This window comes from Schistocerca americana, chromosome 1 (genome assembly GCF_021461395.2).
Source record: "Schistocerca americana isolate TAMUIC-IGC-003095 chromosome 1, iqSchAmer2.1, whole genome shotgun sequence".
NCBI classification, from domain to species: Eukaryota; Metazoa; Arthropoda; class Insecta; order Orthoptera; family Acrididae; genus Schistocerca; species Schistocerca americana.
The window spans coordinates 860,260,792-860,286,292 of record NC_060119.1 but is presented as its reverse complement, the minus strand read 5'-3'; the positions used below and the strand labels follow the sequence as shown (position 1 = coordinate 860,286,292).

Here is a 25,501-nt window from a genome sequence, read left to right as displayed (position 1 = left end):
ACCGTAATTCGTATCGGAATGATCAATCATACGGAAACAGTAATCGGTATTATCAAGACAGAAATTATTCAAACAGTAATAGGAATTCTTACTACAGAAACAATCAGGGTAGTAGATACAACAATAATTTCAGAAGTGACAGTCGAAATTATACAAGAAGTAGTTATGCAGACAGACAGGAAAACAGAAATTTTAATAACAGACACAGCCAAGAATTTGCATCCAACAGACAGGAGGGACCTAATTGGCATCCTCCACGTGACAGAACTTCAGAGAGACAAGTGCAAATCGTAGAAATTGATCCGCGAAATGACGCGAATACTCAAAGACGTGACGCAAACAATCGACAATGACTTGCAGCTTCGGCTTCTGGCAGCAATATAGACGGTTCAGAAAGTAATGACACTATGACTTTACACTACGTACGCCTGGAAGACATGAGAGACATTTTGTTAGACGAAAAGGAAAATAATGTAGACGCATTTTTACATCCTGTTATTGAAGTATATGTGGGTAAGAATAAGTTCACTGCAGTTTTAGATTCTGGGAGCCCATTGAATGTCATTAGTGAATCAGTTTTTCGTATATGTGAAAGAACTATTGCCTGTCCTGTGTTACCTGTTTCTAAAACTACAATTCGAGGCGCTATTTCCGGAAAAAGTGTGGAAGTTAAACAACAGACCAACTTAAATTTCATTTGTCAAGGATACGAATTTTCTGCTAATTTTATTATTGTTCCATTACTCAGCACCCAAATTATATTAGGTATGGAGTTTCTTAACGCACATAAGGCAATTCTGAACTTTAAAGAAGGAAGTGTGAATTTGACTGTTGCCGGAATGCCGAAATGTTTAAAATTTTTCGAGTGTTTAACAAGATCTGAACCAGATGCAAAATGTTTAAGGTTTCTTACTTCTGATGTTTTCGTTGAGCATTATGACGACAATGTGTTTATTCATGATAATGACAACAGATACAGAGACGCGATGGATGATATAATTAATAGCGAAGAACTAATTAACGAAAAGGTTAAGAAAGCTGAAGTGCCAGATGACGTTGCAAGAGAAGAGCTGCACCACATTTTGACTTCACATGCTACAGTGTTTAGTCATCACACAGGAACTATACAAGGCTTACAATATTTATTTAAAGTAAAAGAACACACACCATTTCGCGGGAAGACGTACGCTATTCCTTTGGCTTACAGAGACAAGGTTAAGAATGAACTTCAGTACATGTTAGATCAGGGCATTATTGAGCCTGCAGTCAGTCCTTATACTAGCCCATTACACGTTGTTCTTAAAAAGGATGGATCAATTCGTCTGGTTCTGGATTCCAGACAGATAAATAATATCATTATTCCTGAAACTGACCGCCCACAAAATTTAGATGAACTTCTTCAACATTTCCATGGAATTAAAGTTTTATCCACGATTGATATGCGCGCAAGTTTTTGGCAAATAGAACTCCACCCTGACTGTAGAAAATATACTGCCTTTTTAGCTTTTGGTAACTGTTACCAATTTCGGAAATTACCGTTTGGACTTACTGTATCTTCAGCAGCATTCATTCGTAGCTTAAATGAAATTTTACCTGTTTATCTTCGTGACAACATTACTTCTTATGTTGACGACATTCTTATTGCTAAACGTTCTTGGAGTGAGCACAACAAAATTTTGGACTCATTATTACGTATCTTTGCAAGAGTTGGCATTACTGTGAACTTGGAAAAATCTGAATTTGGTCGTTCTCAGGTGAAATTTCTCGGTCACATTATTTCTACAGATGGTATTCTCCCTGATCCAGAAAAATTAGACGCTATTCGTAATTATGCTGTTCCTACCACAAACGTGATGTTCGTAGTTTCCTTGGTGTCTGTAATTTTCTTAGACGCTTTGTTAGATTGGACGATTTGGCCACACCTCGTTTATATGAACTATCCGGAAAGAATTCTAATTGGTGTTGGGATGAGGAAGCTCAGTCAGAATTTGAACAACTCCGTGATGCTTTAGTTGCTGCTCCACTTCTTTCACATCCGAATTTATCTAAAGAATTTTGTTTGGCGACGGACTCATCATACAAAGGCCTAGGTGCACATTTATTTCAAGAGATAGAAGAAAACGGCGTTGTAGTACAGAAAACTATTGCATTTGGAAGTCGTGTTCTTTCTAAATCAGAAAAGAATTATTCGATTACGGAACTTGAAGCTTTGGCTGTTGTTTGGGCTTTTACAAAATTTCGCACATTTTTGTTTGGCAGACATACTAAGGTTTACACCGATCATCGAGCTCTGGAATTTCTTATGTCAACAAAATTAACTCACGGCAGATTGTCACGATGGGCGTTGTACCTACAGGAATTTGACTTTAGTATTGTTTACATACAGGGTTCTTCAAATATTGTTGCCGATGCTTTATCACGTGCACCTATGGGTTTGAAACAAAGTGCTGAAGAGGACTGCAAGGAAAACAATTATTGTTTGATGTATATTCAAGGTGTTGCTTTTGAGAACTTTATTTCGTCTTCGCTCCAGGACATCGCTAAGGAGCAAAATAAGGATCCAATCTGGAAGGACATTAAGGAGAAGTGGAGGAGAAAGGAAAGCGTGGCGATTAGACAGCATTATCTAGTTCGCAATGACATTCTTTTTAAACGAAAATCGGTCGACAACTCCGTTTGGTTAGTTTGTATTCCTGATGAGTGGGTCAATAAATTGATTTGGTATACGCATCTCAGTTATGCACACTTTGGTCCCCGAAAATGCTTTCACAAATTACGAGAAAATTGTTACTTCAGTAATATGGAAAAACGTATTCGATCTGTTCTTGCCAAATGCAAATTATGTCAAATGGGTAAGCCTCCAACGATTTCTCACAGAGCACCGTTGTTTCCTGTCATTCCAGCGAAATTAAAGGAGATGGCTGCAGTCGATTTGTTCGGTCCAGTGGTTCGTTCTACTAATGGTTTTGCGTACATTTTCGTAGCAGTGGAGTTGACGTCAAAATATGTGTGTTTTACACCGTTACGCAAAGCAACAGCTCGTTCAGTATCTAACGCTTTCATCAAACATTTTCTTAAAGAAGTTGGTCATGTTAACAAGGTTATATCAGATAATGGATCACAGTTTCGTTCTAAAATTTGGCTTCGTACTCTACAGCATCGTAAAATTAAACCAATTTTCATTTCACTTTTTCACCCTCAATCTAACGCTTCAGAGAGATGGATGAAGGAAATCAATAAATTGTGTCGACTTTATTGTCATCAGAATCACAGAACTTGGGATCAGTATCTTCATATTTTTCAAAACATTCTGAATGAACTTCCTAATGACTCAACTTCTTTACCGCCTCTATTGATATTAAAAAATAAAGCACCGACAAATCGCATTTCTGAAATAGTTCCTTTTCCGCCTTCACGGAAACTGCGGCATTCTGAAGTTGTCAACCTGGCTCTACGAAATATTGCATCTGCGGCTGCTAGAAGAGAGAAATCAGCTAGACGTCCTGGTCGTTCAAAATTCTTGTCAGTTGGTCAGAAGGTATTAATTAAGTCCCATCGTTTGTCTCACAAAGGAAAAGGCTTGTGTCGCAAATTTTTTCTGCTTTATAACGGTCCATATAGAATTCGCAAAATTATTCATGATAACACTGTCGAAGTAGAAACTCTTAAATCACGACGCTCTAAAGGAATACATCATATATCAAACGTTAAAATTTTTGTGGAATGACATACTTGTGAGAAACTAACAGCTAGATGTAAACATGCGGAGAGTACAAGGATACCGCGCTGTGTTTTGGCGGCGGCACATACTCAAAGCAACAGTCAAGTCTGCGCGCCGCACAAGGCAGTCGTTGACCGCGAACAATAGCTTCCTACGTCACGCGCCCACAGCTGATCGAGCGCTCAGTGCGAATGCACTGACAGCCGTAAACAAACACACAGTCTAATTTCTCCGATTAAATTCAGTATAAAGCTATAAGGACTTGTTGAATTGTGTTATTAACATTCAGTATTTTCCAGGATACGGTTGTGTAAAATATTTGAGAACTTCAGGTAAATTCTGTGTGTCTCCGACGTTAAGACGACTTGCTATCGAGAAATTTTCAGGAAGAATGTAATTTCGAAGAAGAAACTAATTAACTAAAAAAAAAAAAAGGTAACTATTAATTGAGTTTATTTTCAGGTAACAAATTTCCACTTAGGTACGTACTTTAGACGTAATTTGCTGCTCGCGATTACGTGATTCATACTTTGTGCTAATTTCATGTTCTATGGAATTACTTGTGAAGCGACGTGCTTGCGTACGTTAACTGATTTTGACAATTATTGATTAATGAACAGGGTTGTTATTTGTATATATTATGCATCGCTTGGCTGCACTGCTTTTTCACTGATGTCATATTTTTTTTTTAATTATGTGCCTGCTGTGCTTATTTATTTAAATTATAATTGTTATCTGATTAATTGTGCTGACTGTGATTATGTATGTATGTTGTACTTTATGATTTATCTGCTTGCGCTTTCATGTTTACTTATTAAGATGACATATGAACATTTATTTGCTTAGGATGATATGATGCTAATGACTTGTTTATTACGTAAGATATATGTTTGCTGCTTTTTGTATGGATTGCATATTTACACGTTTCTGTTTTGTTGCCATAACTGCTCTTTAATTTGGTGTATAGAAATGCTGATATACTGTGTATAAACATAGAGTTTAGGTCACACTACTGTATTAATTATAGATTGCTCGCTTGGCAGAGCCTCGTTGTAGGATTGTGCTGCATCCACTTGTTGACATTCTGTTCTCTACTGGTATATTTACGCGCTATTGCATGTTTTGCTTACGCTCAGTGCCTTACATTTTTAAGATAAGAAAATTAACTGCTATAATTCGACGAACGACATTAGTACAAGAAAGTCATAGAAGTCACATGAGCTGAGGTTTTATGGAAGCTGTATAAATTTATGCTAATAGGAAGGAGGCTAACGACATGACAGACCGAAACTAGGTTTAGACCATTGACAGTATTACACTGCATTTTTCGTGAGCAATTGAAATAGGAAGTGACACTTGACACAAGAAATACTCCACATGTTTGCTTCTGTCTGCCATAATTCTTGAAGTGGTGTACACACTGTGAAACATTATGATTATTCACACTCCGTAATCGTACTTAATTACTGAGAGTTATTCGAACTAAGTCTGTTAGAGGTCATGTATGCATTTCTTTGTTTATAATTTATAATGAGTAGAAAATTTGGGTCAGATGGATTACACAGAGGTTGTGTGTGGACACTGTGTCTTCGGATTGTATGGGATGCTGAATTGAAGTTGCATTAGGATTTTATCTGTACTTGTTCGAGGAGACTGACTAGAGGAAAGAGTTGTTATGGAAGTGAAATGATATTGGTGCTGAGGTTTATATTTATCGACGTATTATTATAGGTATTGAGAGTATATGATGATTATTGGAGTTTTTGTGGACAAGAGGTAAGGTAAATGATATTGATGATTAGAGTTATATGTATCGACGTATTGAAGAAGTATTAGTCACGTATTGAGATTAAGTTGATGATTATTGGAGTTTTGGTGTATAAGAGGTAAAGTAAGTGAGGAGCATATTCTTTTTTTGTTGGTCTTATGGAACAAGGAGGATGAAGATAGCAGACTAGAACACTAAAATAGAAGGAAGATAGTCTATACACACACTTTGTTAAATAACTAAGCAGTATATACTTTTTTTTGGAGAGAGGAAGTAATTGCATATCTTGGCTCACTGACAGTTGTTCAACAACAGTACATTTTGATCTGGCTTGGCAAACATTGGTCTTGACATGATGACTATGACGTTGACTAACTATTATTGACTGTTATACATTGCTGCCACTACTACTTGATACACATGATGAACATCAGATTTTGACAGAATTACATTTACACAGTTAACACTATTCAATTACACAGTAGTACTTAATGTGGATGAAAGATGAATGAGTGTGTTTTGTGTGTTTTCCTTTCCTAATCCTACCCACCTATCTCGTAAATATTATTTTATTGTTTGTAGTGGCTTGCACTGACACCCATAAATATTATAGGTTTACTGATATTTGAGTATTTGTAATAGTTAATATGAGAATTATCTGACATCATTTGTGTTTTTGTTATGATTTGTATGTTTAGTGTAAAAGCATTTGTATATGCATTCAAACTATTGTTCATGCCTGAAATGTCTGATTAGTGAGGGTAAATATTATGAACTGTTACCTGCGCTTTTTCAACATAATATGTGACACTTAGGAATGATTAATTTCTGCTGATGAACTGTGTGATCAGTGATAGTGAATATTATGGACTGTTACTTGTACTTTTCTACATGATTGGTGCCACTAGGACATGTTTAATTTCTGCTGATGAACAGTGTGATCAGTGATAGTGAATATCATGGACTGCTCTCTGCACCTGCTCAACATTACTGGGTGCACAGATGAAGCTACTTGTATGGAAATGAAGTCACCTGTTGCTGTCTGCACCTGCTCAACATTGCTGGGTGCAACTGATGGACTGCTTCTACTGAAATGATGTCACTTGTTGGTGTCTGCACCTGCTCAACATTGCTGGGTGCAACTGATGGACTGCTTCTACTGAAATGAAGTCACTTGTTGGCGTCTGCACCTGCTCAACATTACTAGGTGCACAGATGAAGCTACTTCTATGGAAATGATGTCACTTGCCGGTGTCTGCACCTACTCAACATTGCTGGGTGCCACTAATGGAACTGCTTCTACTGAAATGAAGTCACTTGGTGCTGTCTGCACCTACTCAACATTGATGGGTGCCACTGTTAGAACTGTTTCTACTGAAATGATGTCACTTGCCGGTGTCTGCACCTACTCAATATTGCTGGGTGCCACTGATGGACTGCTTCTACTGAACTAATGTGACTTGTTGCTGTGTGTACCTCTTCAACTATACTGGGTGCCACAGATGGAACTGCTTCTACTGAAATGATGTCACTTGTTGGTGTCTGCACCTGCTCAACATTGCTGGGTGCAACTGATGGACTGCTTCCACTGAAATGATGTCACTTGTCGGTGTCTGCACCTGCTCAACATTGCTGGGTGCAACTGATGGACTGCTTCTACTGAAATGATGTCACTTGTTGGTGTCTGCACCTGCTCAACATTGCTGGGTGCAACTGATGGACTGCTTCTGCTGAAATGATGTCACTTGTTTGTGTTTGCACCTGTTGACCACTGCTGGGCTGGAATTATCAACTATTTGTTTTTTTTTGGACAATTAAAAGTATTTTATGTGAACATTTGTATAAACTGATTTTTTGTGTATTGTGCAAACTATTATGTAAAGCCACATGTATGAAAAGAATTTGTATTGCCTACTGTATTTTATATATTAGGTTATTGAAAGGTCAGTGCAAAGCCAAAATTTTAACTAATTATGTGATGTTTAGGTATTAATATTATCTTTTGTTTTTGTCTGTATTTTTGTGGACGAATTTGGTGGTATTTTCACCACCAATGCTGGCAAAAATACCATCAAATTCTGGCCTGTGGAGGAGGGGCATATGAAAGGTGGCTGCACTGTGCCACTGCGCCAGAGATTGCGCCAAAGAGTACTATTAAGCCGCCTCCACAGTGCTTGTTGGGAGTTCGTAGCAGGCAGTGTGTTTAGAGTTCATGGCAGTCAGTGCTAGTAGAGAGCTCGTAGAGGGCAGTATGTGTTAAGAGTTCGTACCGAGATGTGCTAGTGGGCACTGGTTGTCGTGAAGTTGGAGTAAGATGTTGTAGTAAAGAGTGTTGTTCCATGTTTTATGCAGTTATTTGATGGGAGAGATAGTAGATGTTATTGTAATGAGTGCATTTCGTCAATATATATGAAGGTAAAATCCAAAATGTTCTTTTATTATTTGTGTGTCTGAAATAATGCGTCACTACAGGTTCAGTCAACAAAGCATCTGGCTTGTGTTCTTGGATTAGAGTGTAATTGTGATTCTCTTGAGTAATTATGGTATTTTTACTTTCTTTAATTAATTCAGTATAAATGTTAATTAAAAATTCTTGTGTTATTGAAGAAGAACCGCGCCAGATGCGTACGTTGAGTCACACTCCCACATACAGAACAGTTACATTTGTGCTTGGATTTTGTAGGTTTTATAGTTGCTGGGGACTTAATTAATTAACTGTGTTTACGGAAATTTTCTTACATTGTTTGTTGCAGTCAGATAGCGTAATAATACTAGTCAGGGCCAACCGTTTACGAGACTTACGTAATCGGACAGACAGCTACTAAAAACCAAAAATCATTTTCAATCAATCATTTATTTAATTAAGCCCCCATGCACTGCGCGACCGCTACGGTCGCAGGTTCGAATCCTGCCTCGGGCATGGGTGTGTGTGTGATGTCCTTAGGTTAGTTAGGTTTAAGTAGTTCTAAGTTATAGGGGACTGATGACCTCAGATGTTAAGTCCCATAGTGCTCAGAGCCATTTGAACCATTTGAACCAGGACCGTAGCAGCAGTGTGGTTCCGGACTTAAGCGCCTAGAACCGCTTGGCCACAGGACTTCGAATATCCACAGGGTGACTTAGTAGGAAAGGTACATGTGTTGAGGGGTGATAACATTGTGATTTTGAGCAAACAGCTTCAGATGAACATATGCGCTTTTGTTAACCGTATCCGATCTACAGCTATTAGAAAATCACGGGCGGCAATCTTAATGAAGTACGATATCTTGATTTCCTTCAACATGTGTTAGTAGAATACTTTGAGGATATTCCTTTGACAACATGACGTCGTATGTACTTTCAGCACGACGGAGCTCTGCACATTTCGTACAGCCAGTACCTCAGTGAAACGTATAGGTGTCAATTTTTTGGCCACCGAGGTCACATGATCTTATTCCATTAGATTACTGTTTGTGGGGTTGACTTAAGAGGAAAGTCTACAAGCGCAAAGTGGACACATAGTAGGAGCTTAAGGCTCGTATTTTACCTGTACGAATCAGCTCAGATGAGCAATACAGCAGTTGCCTACAAGAGTTTCAAAATGCATTGCAGTTAACACTAGACTGTCTGAACTGCTTTTGTGAGGAAATTAAACAATCAAACAGGATGTTAGATCACAATGTATCACTTACTATCATCTGCATTCATCCTGTTCCCCACTGCTTTCATTAGTTTCCTCGAAAACTGTTGCGAACGAGACATACGTTCAGATGACGTTTTTTGTTCAGAATCTCTACTACCACCGGCAAAGCATATACCTTTTCCCCTGACTCCCCCTGAATATTTTCAAATTACTAATCATACCGACACAACCTGTTAATACGATTGTTTACAGGCTCGCTAGCTGTAGCTTACAAGTTATATGAGATGTATGAGATGTACAGGCGTTAACTGCAGCTGCCGAATTGGAATTGCACCGCACAGCAGCTATCTGTTCACGAACTTTGTGTAGGTACACTTTGTGTAGATAGATGATGAAAGACCCCCAGGATACCGTAAAATTAAAATTTATTAAAAACAAAAATGAAACACCGATCGAACATAAGCGTGGGAAAGACGTTAATTATGAATGTGTGGTAAGGTGCAGACAAATGAAAAAACCATCATTCATTTTTTTTGTGCATGATTTTGTTTCTGACTCTCTTGTATGTGGAATGTCTGTTACGAAGTGCCGTTCGGAGGACGACGGGCTACGAGTGTTTTGTATCATATATGTTTCGAAGTAATAAAAAATTTGATACCAGTATTATTTTTTATTCAAGTGAAGTGAAACCAAGTAAGGAGGACGACAGAAATTGGTGAAGTACCCACACAGTGCAACTAACTGAAACTACTCCAGGTAATGAATTACGTCACACTACGCCGAGGGAAAACACCAACTGGTCGTAGTTAAGCCCCAGGCTACTGACATCATCTCAGGGGCTGTGGGCATGCTTGTTCCAGATGCGAGAAGAAGAAGGTAAAGAAGTACCCAAGGTCATCAGATTTGCTAGTCGCACGTTATCAGAAGCAGAAAGATCTTACTCTGTGTCAGAATTCGAAAGTTTAGCGGTAGTATGGGCATTTAAAAAGTTTGAATATTTTTTGTGGGGTAAGAATACCAAAGTTTACTGAGACCATCAGTCACTGTCATTTCTTTTAACATGTAAACTATTGCATCGTAGATTAGCTAGGTGGTGTTTATATTTGCAAGAACTCAATTTCAAGATCATTTAAAGTAAAGGAAGTCAGAAAGTTGTTGCAGGTGCCTTGTCTAGGTTACCACAAGGCTTAGAGGAATTTGGTGAATTAACAGAGCAAGATGCAAAAATCAAAACGTTATTAATGCAAGGTAGAACACAACAGTCTGATTTCCATAAGTTTTGGAGGCAAATGAAAATTATGCGACAGCAAGATCGCAGATGGAGTAAAGTCATGCAAAACCTTAAGCAGGATGAAGGTGATAAGGTATGCAAATGCTATCAGGAGTATAAAGGCGTATTGTTTCATAGGAAACGTGAAAAATCTCATTAGTGGAGTGTATCTATTACTGAAGATTATGTCGACGAATTTATAAGACACACACATGAAGTATGGGGACATTATCGAGTAGGCAAATGTACTGAAAATTTGCAACACTTTGTTGTTTTCCAAATTTAAAAAGTCGAGTCCTACAAGTATTAAGAAAATGTGCAATATGTCAAAAATCAAAACTGTCCACTGTGGCAAAATATGCTGAGCTACACCCAATACTCACAAAAAAAAACTCTAGATATAGTATCCCTGGACATAGCTGGTCCATATCCAAGAAGTAAAGGGTAAGATACACAGTAGCACTATACAATCTTTTCTCGAAACATATCGAAATGTATGCCATTAAAAATGCAACAACCACGAATATCAGAAAACGTATTGAGGGAGACTATTTGAGAAGAGTAGGTAAACCAAAGGTACTACTAACTGATAATGTTTCATATTTCGTTGGGGAAAAGTGGAAACAATTTATAACCTCACAGGGCATAAAGCACTTACTAATAACCTTTTTTCACCCAGCAGCAAGCCCAGTAGAAAGAGTCTTTAAAGAATTTAACCGGTTTATCAGGACATACACCCAACACAAACACGCTCCTTTCATACAAATTGTCAATAACCTTCCTCATTCTTCAACAGGTTTCACACCTAACGAACTGATGTTCCGAACAAAACAAACGAATGAGTAGGAGTCGCCCATACCAAAGGTACCCACTATAGAAATGACACTACAAGACAAAATCAAACAAGCCATGGTTACACCAGAAAACTGGGCTGAGTATAGAAAGAAAATTTGTAATAAGAAACTGAAACGTGTTACACAATTTTTTGCAGGACAACGAGTTCTCTGTCTGCATCCTTTGTTTAAAGTAATATAACTCCCAAGTGCTGAACATGTTCCAAAATCTGATCTTCAGTTATAGTTTTGATTTATAGTGATCGATAGCAGACAAAATTTAGAACCCTAAGAACTAAGAAGTTGCGAAGAGTGTAGTAGGTAAACAAAAGGTGAGTGACATTGTGTCATAAACAAGATAAAAAGAAGGGAAACTAAGTGCTATAAGAATGAAAGAGACAAAGAAAAAAGTACTTTAAGCCCCGAGTGGGTCCATCTATTTACAAAATGTGCCAACCACAATTAGTATTGTCTTCTACCGTTCCATTTTAGTTTTACAAATGTGAGCACAACCTATTCATTATTTCATCAGGTAAGACAGTAATAAGTTGTGTTGTCATATGTCCAAGTGGGCAGCAATAAAAAAAATAAACAGCAAGCTAAGCGAGATAAATTTAAGATCTGTGTGAGAAAATGACCAGATTACGAGCTAGCTGCGTGATCCAATAATGAGACATTCGTCTGCAAAATTTTTAGTAATTGAATAAGTGGTTAGCTGGAATCTTAAGCAACTGTCTTCTAACACTTCAATGGGCAAAAGGATGACAAAATAAACTCCATTTTATTATTGTTTAATTAAACAGTGCTTTAACTCATGTAATGTAAGTTAATTTTATCATTGTTGAATTAAGCTAACATTAAACTGCAATTTTGCGCATACATGTTTACCTTGGTAATATAAAGGCAGCTACTCTTTAAATTCATAGATAGCTCACCGCATGCCTGCTCTTGTTATGAAAAACAGAACCCCCACATGAGGGTTAAATTGAAGAAAAATAAAAACCAGACTGGCGCAAGAAGGACTCACTCTGAGGGTTCTGTACAAACTTTATTATGTATATAGACAGTTCATCTATAGGTTTTGATTAGCAAGTTTGATTCTATTGACTTAGAAATTAAAATTTTTTACAACACCAAGGGACCATAAACCTCAGTATTTGATATAAATTTCAACTTCTCAGAAAAAGAGGAATTAACAGACAGATGGACATACAGACAGACAACACAGTGATCATATAAGGATTCAGTTTCCATAGACAAAATTTAGCAAACTGAATAAGAAGTACCAATTACTCTGTTCAGGGCAATATATAATTTCCAAAATAAAATACCCTGGGATGTACAGGTTAGTCTATGAGAAAACAGGGAGATATAAGGGTCTCCACCCTCACAAAGATATAAAAGCTTTTATAGAATGATGAAGCTAGGTGCACTTTTTCTTTCTATCACAAGATACTTGCACATGGTGTAAGTGAAATTTTCCTTCTGGAGTGTATTTTAAGATAAAGTAATGTATATAGGCATAAGTAATTCTTTTGACTCGTACACGTAAGCAAAAAATTAACAGCAGTGAGAAGTAATACGCCGCTTAATGCGAAGCGAAGGTAAAAAAAAAAAAAAAATTAGCTTATGGCTCAGCTGTCCACGCTCAACAATACGTGCTGACGTCGGTGGTAGGAGAGGAGTCATTGACTTGTGCACATGTTCAACAGACTGGCAGAAGGCGCAACCAAATAGGTATGCAATATGTACAAGTACCTAACTTAAATACAAAGTAAGCGGAAATACTACGCCAATACATCTACTGTCTAAGAACTAAGGAACCTATTGATATATGTACACAGAGATTTAATTAAATACTAAGCTGTATAGAACATGTTTACAAGCAAAAGGAAGCTTTATGAAAAAATATACGAGACGTGTAAGCTAAGGAGCAACGAGAAAATACCGTAAGAGATGTCAAATAATTTTCTTTGCATAGTAAACGACCATAATGGGTAACGGAATAAACGAATGTCTATTAATTTAAACAAAGTATGGAACTATCTGTAGATGTATGCAATGACCAAATGTATCAGCGGCCACCGAGCTACATAATGCAATTAGTTTTAAGTTCTTTTTTTCTTCCAGCGACTAGTGCATCGTCACGGCGCAGAAGAAGAGAATTACGTCGAGAGTAGCAGATACCAAGTCCGCCTTCGTGGTCTCGCGGTAGCGTTCTCGCTTCCCGAGCACGGGGTCCCGGGTTCGATTCCCGGCGGGGTCAGGGATTTTTCCTGCCTCGAGATGACTGGGTGTTGTGTCGTCTTCATCATCATCATTCATCCCCATTACGGTCGGAGGAAGGCAACGGCAAACCACCTCCATTAGGACCTTGCCTAGTAAGGCGGTGCGGGTCTCCCGCATCGTTCCCCTACGCTCTGTAAAGAAGCATAGGACTTCATTTCATTTCAGCAGATACCAAATGAAGAAACGGGCCGCACCTCGAGTAAACAATTTATGCATCGTCGCAGTGTATCTCCGTGACAATTGTCAGTACCTATTCGCTGCAGAGTCCACATAAACATTCAAACAGGAGGTTTTGCAATAACCAATTAATGTTTATTGTGTCACATGAAAGCTTGAATAATGACATTTCCAGGTATTCCAGAAGGATAAGTCTACGATGGTTAAAACGTCATGTTTCACACTAAACTACACGTGAATTGAAGTAAATAGGAATAGCACATGAGGAAACAACATGATACTATGTGAATGATTAGTCAGTACAAATTATTTCCATGAAACAAAAGTTCCTTGGCAGCTAGTCCATGACTGTACGAGTAACATTTCCTCATAAAACCTTGAACCAGTAGATGAGTATTTCCTTTCTTCACTCTCAAACAAAAGAGGTGTGGCCATGCGTAGATAGGCCAGCAATGTGTAATGTTTTAGTCCTCTTTCTAATGTTTTTGTCCCTCCTCTACCCAAGGAAGATATGAGATCCCATAAGTCATAAAAACCTATCTATAATACGAAGTATAAATGTATCGTATGCTTGTATTGTATCACGATAATGTTTATGTAATTAATTTGTGTATGTGATGTGAACGAAGAAAAGTTGAAGCTAACAAACAAACGGTAGTAACAGACCCAGTTAACGAAAATTTTATGACTTTTAAAAATGTTTTTCTCCCTTCTCTACCTAAGGAAGAAATGCGCTCCCACAAGTGATAAAAACCTATCTGTAAAATGAAGTATAAATGTATCATATGTTTGTATTGTATCACGATAATGTCTATGTAATTAATTTGTATATGTGATGTGAACGAAAAAAAGTTGAAGCTAACAAACAAACGGTAGTAACAGCACCCAGTGAACGAAAATTTTATGACTTTTAAAACTTAAGAAATCTATGTTCGTGGTATAAGCGATGGATGGAATGTCAGCCATAGGTATAAGCTATCATGTATATTGTTGTAGCTCAATAATTGTATGAATTTTCATTGGAAACCAAACTCCTTATGAAGAAATGAACAGTAAAGACAAGCAATTTATACTATGTTTTGGACTGATATATGTGTCTTTCAACAAGTAGATGGTCAAATGGGGTGACATGAATTTGCGTGTGCAACGAAATAATTTCTAAGTATCGTGTCTCACAACGCTTGACACATTAATAAGTGAACTATAGTTGTTCGAGCCGGTACTTACCTCATCGACGGATACTGTTGATCGGGGTCCTCTCCGCTGAAAATGCGAGTACGAAGGGTAATGATGACACCCGGGCCGTAAAAATGGAGAGCCTTTGCTACAGCGTCGGATTTTGAACAATAAGCACCCACCCTTTACACCCAAAACGAAGACAAACGCCACGGCAATTCTTCAATATGTTGTAATCAGGTGAAAGTGTGACAGTCAATGTGAAATCAATACTAAGAAAACGAGTGCACGCACGTGCGACGGTAGAAGCTGACATGTTGATCATTAGCGTCTAGTTATTTGCCGCCAAATCTGCCAGTGCGCAAGCGCGAAACCCGGCAGCGAGAATGAAGCAAACTGAATATTACTGTTAGCGCGATAGATTCAAATATGTAGTGGACTATCATATTGTATTATGTACAAAATCTTTTAATTTCTTGTAGAGCTCTAAGATACATAGGATAAGCTGACATATTCATTCCATTAAATAAAAGAGAAGTCGACAAATAAAGGGCATCCACCCCTATTGGCAAATGTAAACATGTACAAGCAAAAAAAAAAAAAAAAAAACACTGTACGTCTCCATATCATCTCAACGTACAGTGCGGGGGCAATTGTGTAGATACAGGATATCGTAAAGTTAAAATTTATTAAAATCAAAAAATGAAACACTGATCGACCATAAGCGTTGGCAAAGACGTTCATTATGAATGCGCGATAAGGCGCAAACAAATGAAAAAACCATCAATCATTGTTTTTGGTACATGATTTTGTTTCTGACTCTCTTGTATGTAGAAGTTAAGAAGCGCCGTTCGGAGAATGACGGGCTACGAATGTTTTGTATCATGTTTCGGAATAAGAAAAAAATTGACACCAGTACTAAGTATTTTTTTATTCAAGTGAAGTGAAACAAAGTAAGGAGGATTTTCTTACTTATGACACGCACTGGTGTACTTGAAGTCCGCTGCCTGCATCTACAATTGAAATGTGGGAGAAGTCCAACAGCCTAAAAATTCATACTAGCGCAGACCATTTCTAATAACGCAATTGTATTATCCCTTTAAATGTTTTTCATATGAATAATTGAATATTTGATACTGAATATTGAATAATTTATTTTTTATTTTTTTTATTATAACACAACTTGCAGATATTTGGGAGAATGGTGATGATACTGTAGAAACAGGCCCGTGCAGAGCCAAAGTAGGCGATAGGGAAGCTCTCGTCGAAGCTTTTCACTTTACGATAGGAGGTATTTGTACGGTTTATAGTTTTCTGGAGGCCTGTAAGTCAGTAAGATGTAACAATTTAGACAACAGAATGTTTTATATAATTGATCAAAAGCAGTTTAGATCACAACGATTATTTTATTTAAAATGACTGGTTTCGGTCTAGTCTTAGGCCATCTTCAGAATGGTACTGTGAAGGATATAAATCGTGCTAGTTACATAAGAAGTCAGTGACTTATAATAAAGTAATTTATACTTATTAAAATCGAAGAGTCGTTACCCACCAGCTGAAGATAACGGTGTTCAGAACAGTCAGTAGCGTCAGCCACTGAAACTGCAGCTGTTGGCTAGGCAGCATTGCGTTACGGTATACAGATACAATAATGGCGTGTTGGTGTCGTATGACGTGAACGTCAGTCAGCGAGGAAAGATTTACATAAATTACGCATCATTTGAAAATACAATTTATCTAAAAGTGAATAATTATAAAGAAGTAGTGCCTAAAGGACAGAACAGATCGATAAAAATAGTGAATAACTGGAATAAGATTATTTAAAAATTATTTCACTTGTTTCTTCTAGTACTGTCTATTTATTTCAAAATGGTTCAAATGGCTCTGAGCACTATGGGACTTAACATCTGAGGTCATCAGACCCTAGAACTTAGAACTACCTAAACCTAACTAACCTAAGGACATCACACACATCCATGCCCGAGGCAGGATTCGAACCTGCGACCGTAGCGATCGCACAGTTCTAGACTGAAGCACTTAGAACCGCTCGGTCACAACGGCCGGCTAACAATTTATTTAACTAGTATAATACATCCATAGCATCGGCAATTTAATCAATAGAATGTGTGTATAGAATAAGCAAACGGGTTTATGTAAAATAATGTCATCTACGGTAATTATACAGTAGTTACACTGTGTTCTGAATAATACGAAATGTAGTGGAACATTGGCGCACTAGCTTGTTTATCCTATACATAAATTCTATTGATAAATTCTATTGATAACAGCCGATGCTATGGATGTATTATACTGTTAAAGAAATTATTTCCGGCAGATAGTACTGCAAGAAATAAGAAAAATAATTTTTAAATAATCTTATTCCAGTTACTCACTATTTTTAACGATCTATTCTGTCCTATAGGCACTACTTTTTTATAATTCTTCACTTTTAGATAAACTGTTTTTTCAAATGATAGGTAATTTATGTAAATCGTTCCTCATTGGCTGACGGTGACGTCATACATCAAAAACACACTCTCACCAGATCTATATAACGCAATGGTGCATAACGAGGCAGCAGCAGTTTCAGCGACCGATGTCTATTGACTGCTGGATTTAGTTAACTTCAGTTGATGGGTACTGACTCTTCGATTTTAATAAGCATAAATACTTTAAGTCACTGACATCTTTATATAACTAGCACGATTTCTATCTGCCACAGTGCTTTTCTGAAGATGGACTAAGACTAAGCCGAAACAGGTCGTTTTAAATAAAGTGATTTAGACTGTTTTTGATTACTTTTATATAGCGTACAAGATACCAAAAATTTTGATCAGAATGTTTTATTACAAAATACAGCATTTGAGCATAATAATATGTGCACAGAAAACAACTATCACATCACACGTATGACGATGTAGGGCCTACACTACATTCGATACTGTGATTCAGAAATATAAAAATATTCATATATTTTAACACATAAAATGCTATTCTACAGTGTTATAAAATAAGGTAACAGTCGTAAACATTATAGCTCTCCTTTTTTTAAATTTTATTTGGTTACCCCTACTGTCACGATACACCTTATTGCCAACTAGGCGATAATATGTCGAAGAAGACAATAAAGGTAGTCGGCATGGCACAAAGAGCAACTTTTTCCACTGCTCCGTGGTACCGAATCGAGCTCAATTACATGGAAGGAAGAACGGTTCACAAACGAAAGAAGCCCGCGTTCCACATTATAGTGTCGTGCTATCCTTTCTCGGTACTTTCTAACAGAGCGTATATCTCAAGATAAATTAAAATTTCTATAAATTAAACTCGCCTTTCTTTTAATCACAGTTCATAAAAATGTTTAATAATTGCGTCAAATGGGTCCCTAACTTGAAGCGCGGATCCCTTGAAAAAGTCCAGGCCCCGTGGGTAGCCCCATATCCCTCCCGCCTCCCGCCACGCTGGCTTGTTCGCAGGCCAGCAAGAAACATTTTTTGGCCACGATAGAGTTTTCGACGGCAACGGAGAGATTACAGTTGCACAATAATCACACTTTGTAGTGGAAACCGCTTAGACATTTGAAAGAGGCACTTGACAAGTTTTATGGCGTTAGTTCACTTTTGTACCTTTGCTAACTTATTGCACTAGGGCCCTTGATAACAGTACCACGGTTCGCATTATGTTCCTTGGCTTTAGGATCCTGTTTGATATAATTCCAGAAAGTAGCTTCGTAAGTAATGCGAGCTGAAGAGTATAGAACCAGCTCTGTGATTGGATTCAGAACTTCTTAGCAGACGTAAATCAACACATCGTTCTGATCGGGGCTTAACATGACGCAAAAACTAATTCGTGAGCACCCAAATTGATATACACGTAAATGATGTATATACGTAAATCATCTGCCGGATAACGTCGGAAGTTCTCGGCATTATTCACGAACAGTTCTGCTGTATACAAGGTGAGTCATTTAGCATGTCCACCTCAAATACGTCGTTGTCCAGCAGAAGAAAAGCAAATATTGTTCAGCTACCAGGAAAACATAACTATCATGAGTAACTTCCTTGAAACTTTGTTCTTTTAGAAGATATGAAGATTAGTGCGCTTTATTACGGTATGTTGGTAATTTTTACTTTTCGGCAGTCTAATTACAACTGAATGAAACACAATTTTTGTGTCATACACGTTTCGCTTTTATTCTTTGCAGGGCATCTTCAGTGGCCTGAAATATGTGCATGTTTTTGTTTATACGATTCAGTTTACATTTGGAACATTGTATATATAATCTCTGTTGGTCAAACACGGCCAGGTGACATCGGATGGTAAGTACGTTTCAACGTCAATAAACTTCGCCATCAGCCGTATACTATATTTTATTCTGAAAGCAACCAGTTTCGGCAGTTCACTTTTCCATCTTCGGTGCCATAAAACACTGGATATCGTGAATTCCAAACGTTATACAACTGACTTGCTGCCACGTCTTCGTATGAAGCATTTGTATAACGACTGGAATTCACGAATCCAGTGTTTTACGACGCTATACGATAAGTGCGCTTATTTGGATAAAAGGGTATGGGGATGGCAAAATGAATTGCCGAAACTGGTTGTTTTCAGAATAAAAATATCTTAAAGTATACCACTGTTAGTGAAGATTATTGACATTGAAAAGTTGTATATATAGTTTATAAACAGTTCTGGCAATTTGCTTTTGTATGCTACAGTAATAATTTAAAATTCTACGTAAAGGTTCGTGGATGTTGTACTACATTTTGTGTTTTTATTCCATTGTTAGTACTGTAATTCTTGTTATAACTGCCATTCGAAATCTTGTTTTCAGACTTCACGGCGCTAGGAACTGAACACTTCTTTTAATGTTACGTCTTGGATTGCCAACTATTGTATGTGTTTCTGTGGTATCTGTAATATGATTGTGTGTTCATGTATGTGTATGTGTATGTGTGTGTGTGTGTGTGTGCGTGTGTGTGTGTCTGTCTGTGTGTGTGTGTGTGTGTGTGGGTGTGTGTGTGTGTGTGTAGGTGTGTGTGTGTGTGTGAATATATGTGTGCGCATGAAATGGTATTTGTTTTATTATGAATAATATGTATCACAGTTTACCTTTCTACCATTCATATAAACATGACGTTATTAAAAACCTAACGTAAAATTGAATCTCCTGAACTATCACACAGTGCTGGTGCCTGAGAAAATGTAGCCCGTCTACTATTAATGTGCCGGCCGCTGTGACCGAGCGGTTCTACGCGCTTCAGTCCGGAACCACGCTGCTGCTACAGTCGCAGGTTCGAATCCTGCGCCGGCCGTTGTGGCTGAGCGGTTCTAGGCGCTTCAGTCTGGAACCGCGCGACCGCTACGATCGCAGGTTCGAATCCTGCCTCGGGCATGGATGTGTGTGATGTCCTTAGGTTACTTAGGTTTAAGTAGTTCTAAGTTCTAGGGGACTGATGACTGCAGCAGTTAAGTCCCATAGTGCCCAGAGCCATTTGAACCATTTTTCTCGAATCCTGCCCCGGGCATGGATGTGTGTGATGTCCTTAGGTTAGTTAGGTTTAAGTAGTTCTAAGTTTAGGGGACTGATGACCTCAGATGTTAAGTCCCATAGTGCTTAGAGCCATTTGAACCATACTATTAATGTCGTATGGCTTAACGGCCTGGTGCAAGTCTTCTTGGGCGCCACTTTAGCAACTTGTGTACCCCAGAGCTATCAGTCCCCTGTGTTCCCAGGCAGTCACCCAGCATAGTACTAACCGGGTGCGACGTTGCTCAACTTCGGTGATGCGGCGAGAACAGCTGGACCCAACGTGGCAAGACCGTTGGCACCCAGCTACTTGCTGCAGATGACATTAAACAATTGTAAACCCAAGGAAAAAGCACACCGATCACTCAGTCAACCGTCTTCAGTTGAAGAGGTGCGTGGGGACAATGTACACCAATGGGAAAAAAGATAACAGTAACACACTAACGCCTTGGTCCATCTCTGGCCCCTATACAGGCAGCTATTCGGCTTAGCAATGATCGATAAGAGTTGCTGGATGTCCTCCAGAGGGGTGTCGTGCCAAATTCTAATCGTCAAAAATGTCTCTAAGTACTATCGGACTTAACATCTGAGGTCATCAGTCTCCTAGACTTAGAACTACTGAAACCTAACTAACCTAAGGACGCCACACACATCCATGCCCGAGCCAGGATTCGAACCAGCGACCGTAGCAGCAGCGCGGTTCCGGACTGAAGTGCCTAGTACCGCTCGGCCGCAGCGGCCGGCTGGATAGTCAAAATCCCGAGGTTGCTGGAGCGCCCTGCCCATGACGGTAAAAAATTCTCAATTAGGGAGATATCCGGCGACCTTTGTGGCCAAGGTAGGGTTTGGCAAGCACCAAGACATGCAGTAGAAACTCGTCGCCTCGTGCGGGCGGGCGTTCTCTTGCTGAAATAGAAGCCCAGGATGGCGTGCCATGAAGGGCAACAAAACAGGGCGTCGAATATCGTCGACGTACCGCTATGCTGTAAGAGTGCTGCTGGTGACAAAAAAAAAGTACTGCTATAAAAAGAAACAGCACCACAGACCATCACTCGTACTTGTCGTGCCGTACGGCGAGAGACAGTCGGGTTGGTATCCCACCGTTGTCCGAGGCGTTTCCAGAAACATCTTCGGTGGTCATCGAGCCTGAATTCGAATCGGGACTCATCACTGAAGACAATTCCACTCCAGTAAATGGGATTCTAGGCCGCTCCATTCGAATAATTCCTTCTTTCTCGTTCCTTTCCTTTTTTCTTACGCTGTATATGATGAATATTAATAAGCAGAATACTAACGTTTAAAAGCACTACAGCGCTGTACTTCGCGTGTCCATATTACAGATAAGAAAATATTATTACAGTTACTGCTATGCTAGCTTTTCTACCTTCTCTTCGTTGGTGTGGTCGATTAACAATTTTATTATTAGGAACAGAGACGATATACAGTGAGATATTTTGCAGTTTACTTGTCTAAACAGTACTTATTCTTGCTATGTGAATGAAGCTAATAAAAACGACTGTGACAGGTAGTTTCAGTATCTTCACTGATGTTAATTATCCTGCTCAATAACTGAAAAATCAAATTGCGTATCATCTGTTAGTGCATAAATTTGCGAAATACGTTACATTCACATGCTACACGAATGTAAAATATTGAAAATTAATACCTGTTGAACAACGATTCCCCAGTTCTTTGGTGTCAAGGGCTCCGTGCAGCCTTAAAGCAGCCCGCACGTAGAGCTTTTCAAACTACAACTTCTTGCAAAAACTTTGAGAAAACGCACAACACGGCAGTCGATGTTGGCGAGTATAGGTGCAGGAAATAGGTGACGACATAAAAATACCGCAATATAGAGTATATACAAAACTATTTCGAAGATGAAGTTGGCACCTGATATACGTATCTGACAAAGTGTACCATCCCAAAACATTTGTTATAATTAACAATGAAAAAGCTTGCGTTGCATGCTCACAAAAGCCAGTGCAAAATGCGTAACTACATCGTTTTAGGAGAAAGGTAGCTGAAATTGTTGAACGAACATCGCGGATATGAAAGACTTCGACGAAATTACGTTCACCGCTGTAACTTGCAGGTTGAATTTGACTATCGACACTCTGAACAGTTTTTGTGAACTTACGTTGTTGCCGTAACGTGTAAGTTCTTTATGTCAATAAAAACCTAAATATTCGTTCGTCGACAGTCAGTCACCGGAATTCGTCACAATCGTGTGTCTTCGAGTAACTGTCAGGAGTCATCTAAGGTGAATTACTACAAAATTCTAGCTATTAGTCAGGCAGTTGCAAGAGTGAGCGTTGTAGGGAGAATCGTAGGGAAGTGTGATTCACCCATGAAGGAAAGAGCACAGGAACTGCCGCATTCCAATCCATTCGTAATTTAGGGACTTCACTGTTGTGCATACAAATTTCGGCTTGCAGTGGGTCGTTTGGTCAGTAAATGCCACGATACTTCGGCTGTGCACCTGCTGGTCATCCTCATGTAAGCAATCGAACACTGACGAAGACGCACTGTCCAACTGGTAGCCGTTATCACGGTTCATCAGATTTTTCGTCAGGGGTATTCGCAAGGATTCTATAAACGTGGAGTTCCAAAAAGATGTTGCTCTGGACAGCGTCATTGTTTTATCGTACTATATTGAATGTCCAGTGGAAACACGATGTTCGGCAATAGGGGACTTGCTTGGTTGCAAAGATCGTGTGCAATGTCCTTCAATAGTGTGTGTGGTCTGACCTACGTAAGCCCTACCACAGTGGCAAGGTATTTTGTGAATTCCGGCCTTCCGCAACAACAAATCGTCCATTCACTTATAACAGAAGGTCTGCAATCTTAGATGGTGGACGGAAAACCACTTTCACCTGGAATTTACGAGGGATTCTTGCTGTGTTAAACGAAACGTTGCGCACAAAAGAAAGAAAAACTGAAGATTTTGCCTGCGTGTTTTTCTTTTTATCCGCTTCATAGTTCTTGGATTTAATTGGCAGTGTTCTGTTAATCTGCCGGGTAGAATATCCATTTTCCCTGAACACTGTCTTTAGGTGGGCGAGCTCTTTAGACAAACTACATAGAACGGAGACTGTGTGAGCACTCTGTACCAGTGTTTTAACCATGCTTATAGTTGCGCTGGGTGATAACATATCGACGCTTGAAACTTCCTGGCAGATTAAAACTGTGTGCCGGACCGAGACTCGAACTCGGGACCCTTGCCATTCGAGGGCAAGCGCTCTACCAACTGAGCTACCCAAGCACGACTCACGCCCCCTCCTCACAGCTTTACTTCTGCCAGTACCTCGTCTCCTACCTTCCGAACTTTACAGAAGCTCTCCTGCGAATCTTTGCTGTGAGGACGGGGCGTGAGTCGTGCTTGGGTAGCTCAGTTGGTAGAGCGCTTGCCCGCGAAAGGCAAGGGTCCCGAATTCGAGTCTCGGTCCGGCACACAGTTTTAATCTGCCAGGAAGTTTCATATCAGCTCACACTCCGCTGCAGAGTCAAAATCTCATTCATGTCGACGCTTGTAAATATAAATCAACATGAGTAGTGCCCGCATCTCGTGGTCGTGCGGTAGCGTTCTCGCTTCCCACGCCCGGGTTCCCGGGTTCGATTCCCGGCGGGGTCAGGGATTTTCTCTGCCTCGTGATGGCTGGGTGTTGTGTGATGTCCTTAGGTTAGTTAGGTTTAAGTAGTTCTAAGTTCTAGGGGACTGATGACCATAGATGTTAAGTCCCATAGTGCTCAGAGCCATTTGAGCCATTTGAACATGAGTAGTCTTACGATAAAATGACTGCCCCAGAGGGTTATCATTATTCCGTCTAACCAGATCATCCAAGAAAGGCAGGCAACCACCTTTATCTAATTTCAAAGTGAACCGAATGTTGTTACGAATGGAGTTGGGTTGATGAGGGAGCTCCGTTAATTTATTTTCTCCGTGAGGCCACACTATGAAAGTATCGTCCACATATCTTCAAAATACATTTGGTTAAAGGGCAGGTGATTCAAGTGCTGTTTTCTCGAAGTTCTTCAGAAGCAGATTCACCACCAAGGGAAGCAGAGGGCTGCCCATGGCGACATCGTCAGTCTGTTCAAAATGTTCTTGCATGAATATAAAATAGGTTGAGGAAAGAGCATTGCTGAAACAATGTAGTTATGTCCACCTGAAACTTATTCCCAATTAGAGCCAAGGAATGTGCGATAGGGATCTTTGTAAAAAGAGATACCACATTAAAGTTAACTATACGGGCCGAACTGGTTAGACTGAGAGACCCCAGTCTATTCTTAAAAGTCAGCGCTTACGAATCTGATGCGAAGCATTTGCCCACCAATGGTATTAGCAAAGATGCTTCCTGCACCAGTAGTTCGACATGCAAGGATGGCAAGTTTTCTGCAAATTGCCTTGATCGTTAGTGACTTTTCACATCTTTCGTCAGATATGTGAAAAGTATTTACTGCCGCAGTGTGAGTGTTCACGTGAGCTCACCTTCCTGGTGTTGCAACGCACATTGTAGCGGCAGACTTCTAAGGTGTGCCGGTAAATTGTGAATTAATGCGTGTTACAACACACCGTCTGGCAAACGCTCTGGCCTCCCACACGAGCTCATTTGCATTCTGTGCAAGCTTATCCTTTGTCGCTGATCTGTAAGCTAATGACGAGCCCCTTGAGTGCGAGGTCGCAAAAGACCAACGATGTTTACGGCATTCGACGCCCCAGTATTGTCTATCATGCAGTGACAATACTGGCTGCTAGTGACAACAGAGGACGGGACAGGAGGTATCCAATGGTGAGCACAACGTAAAGCTGCGTAGCGTAGTTGAACTGCTTGGTCGACGAGCAGCTCACTACAGTGCCACAGAGCCAGTGGTGTTGATACGGAACAGAGCAATGGCAACGATAAACAAAGTAAGCATCGCATTATATCAACAACAAAAAAATTGCCGAAGTTGATATTTGGTCAGAAAGGAACACAAGGAATTTCTCAGAGTGAGAAAGAAGTGGCAGACAAAACATTAACGTTTCTGCAATATGAATCAGTGGAATATGTGATGTATACCCTCGGCTGAACGGAGAGTGTACATGAGGAGTACAATGATGACGATACATACTTAATA

General features: G+C 39.3%; 1 non-coding gene across 1 annotated transcript; it reads right to left on the bottom strand.

The window, feature by feature from the left end:
- Window positions 1-23,571: 23,571 nt before the first annotated feature.
- Window positions 23,572-23,646, bottom strand: Trnas-cga. The gene has a single exon. It is a non-coding gene; the product is annotated as a tRNA-Ser (tRNA).
- Window positions 23,647-25,501: the final 1,855 nt, after the last annotated feature.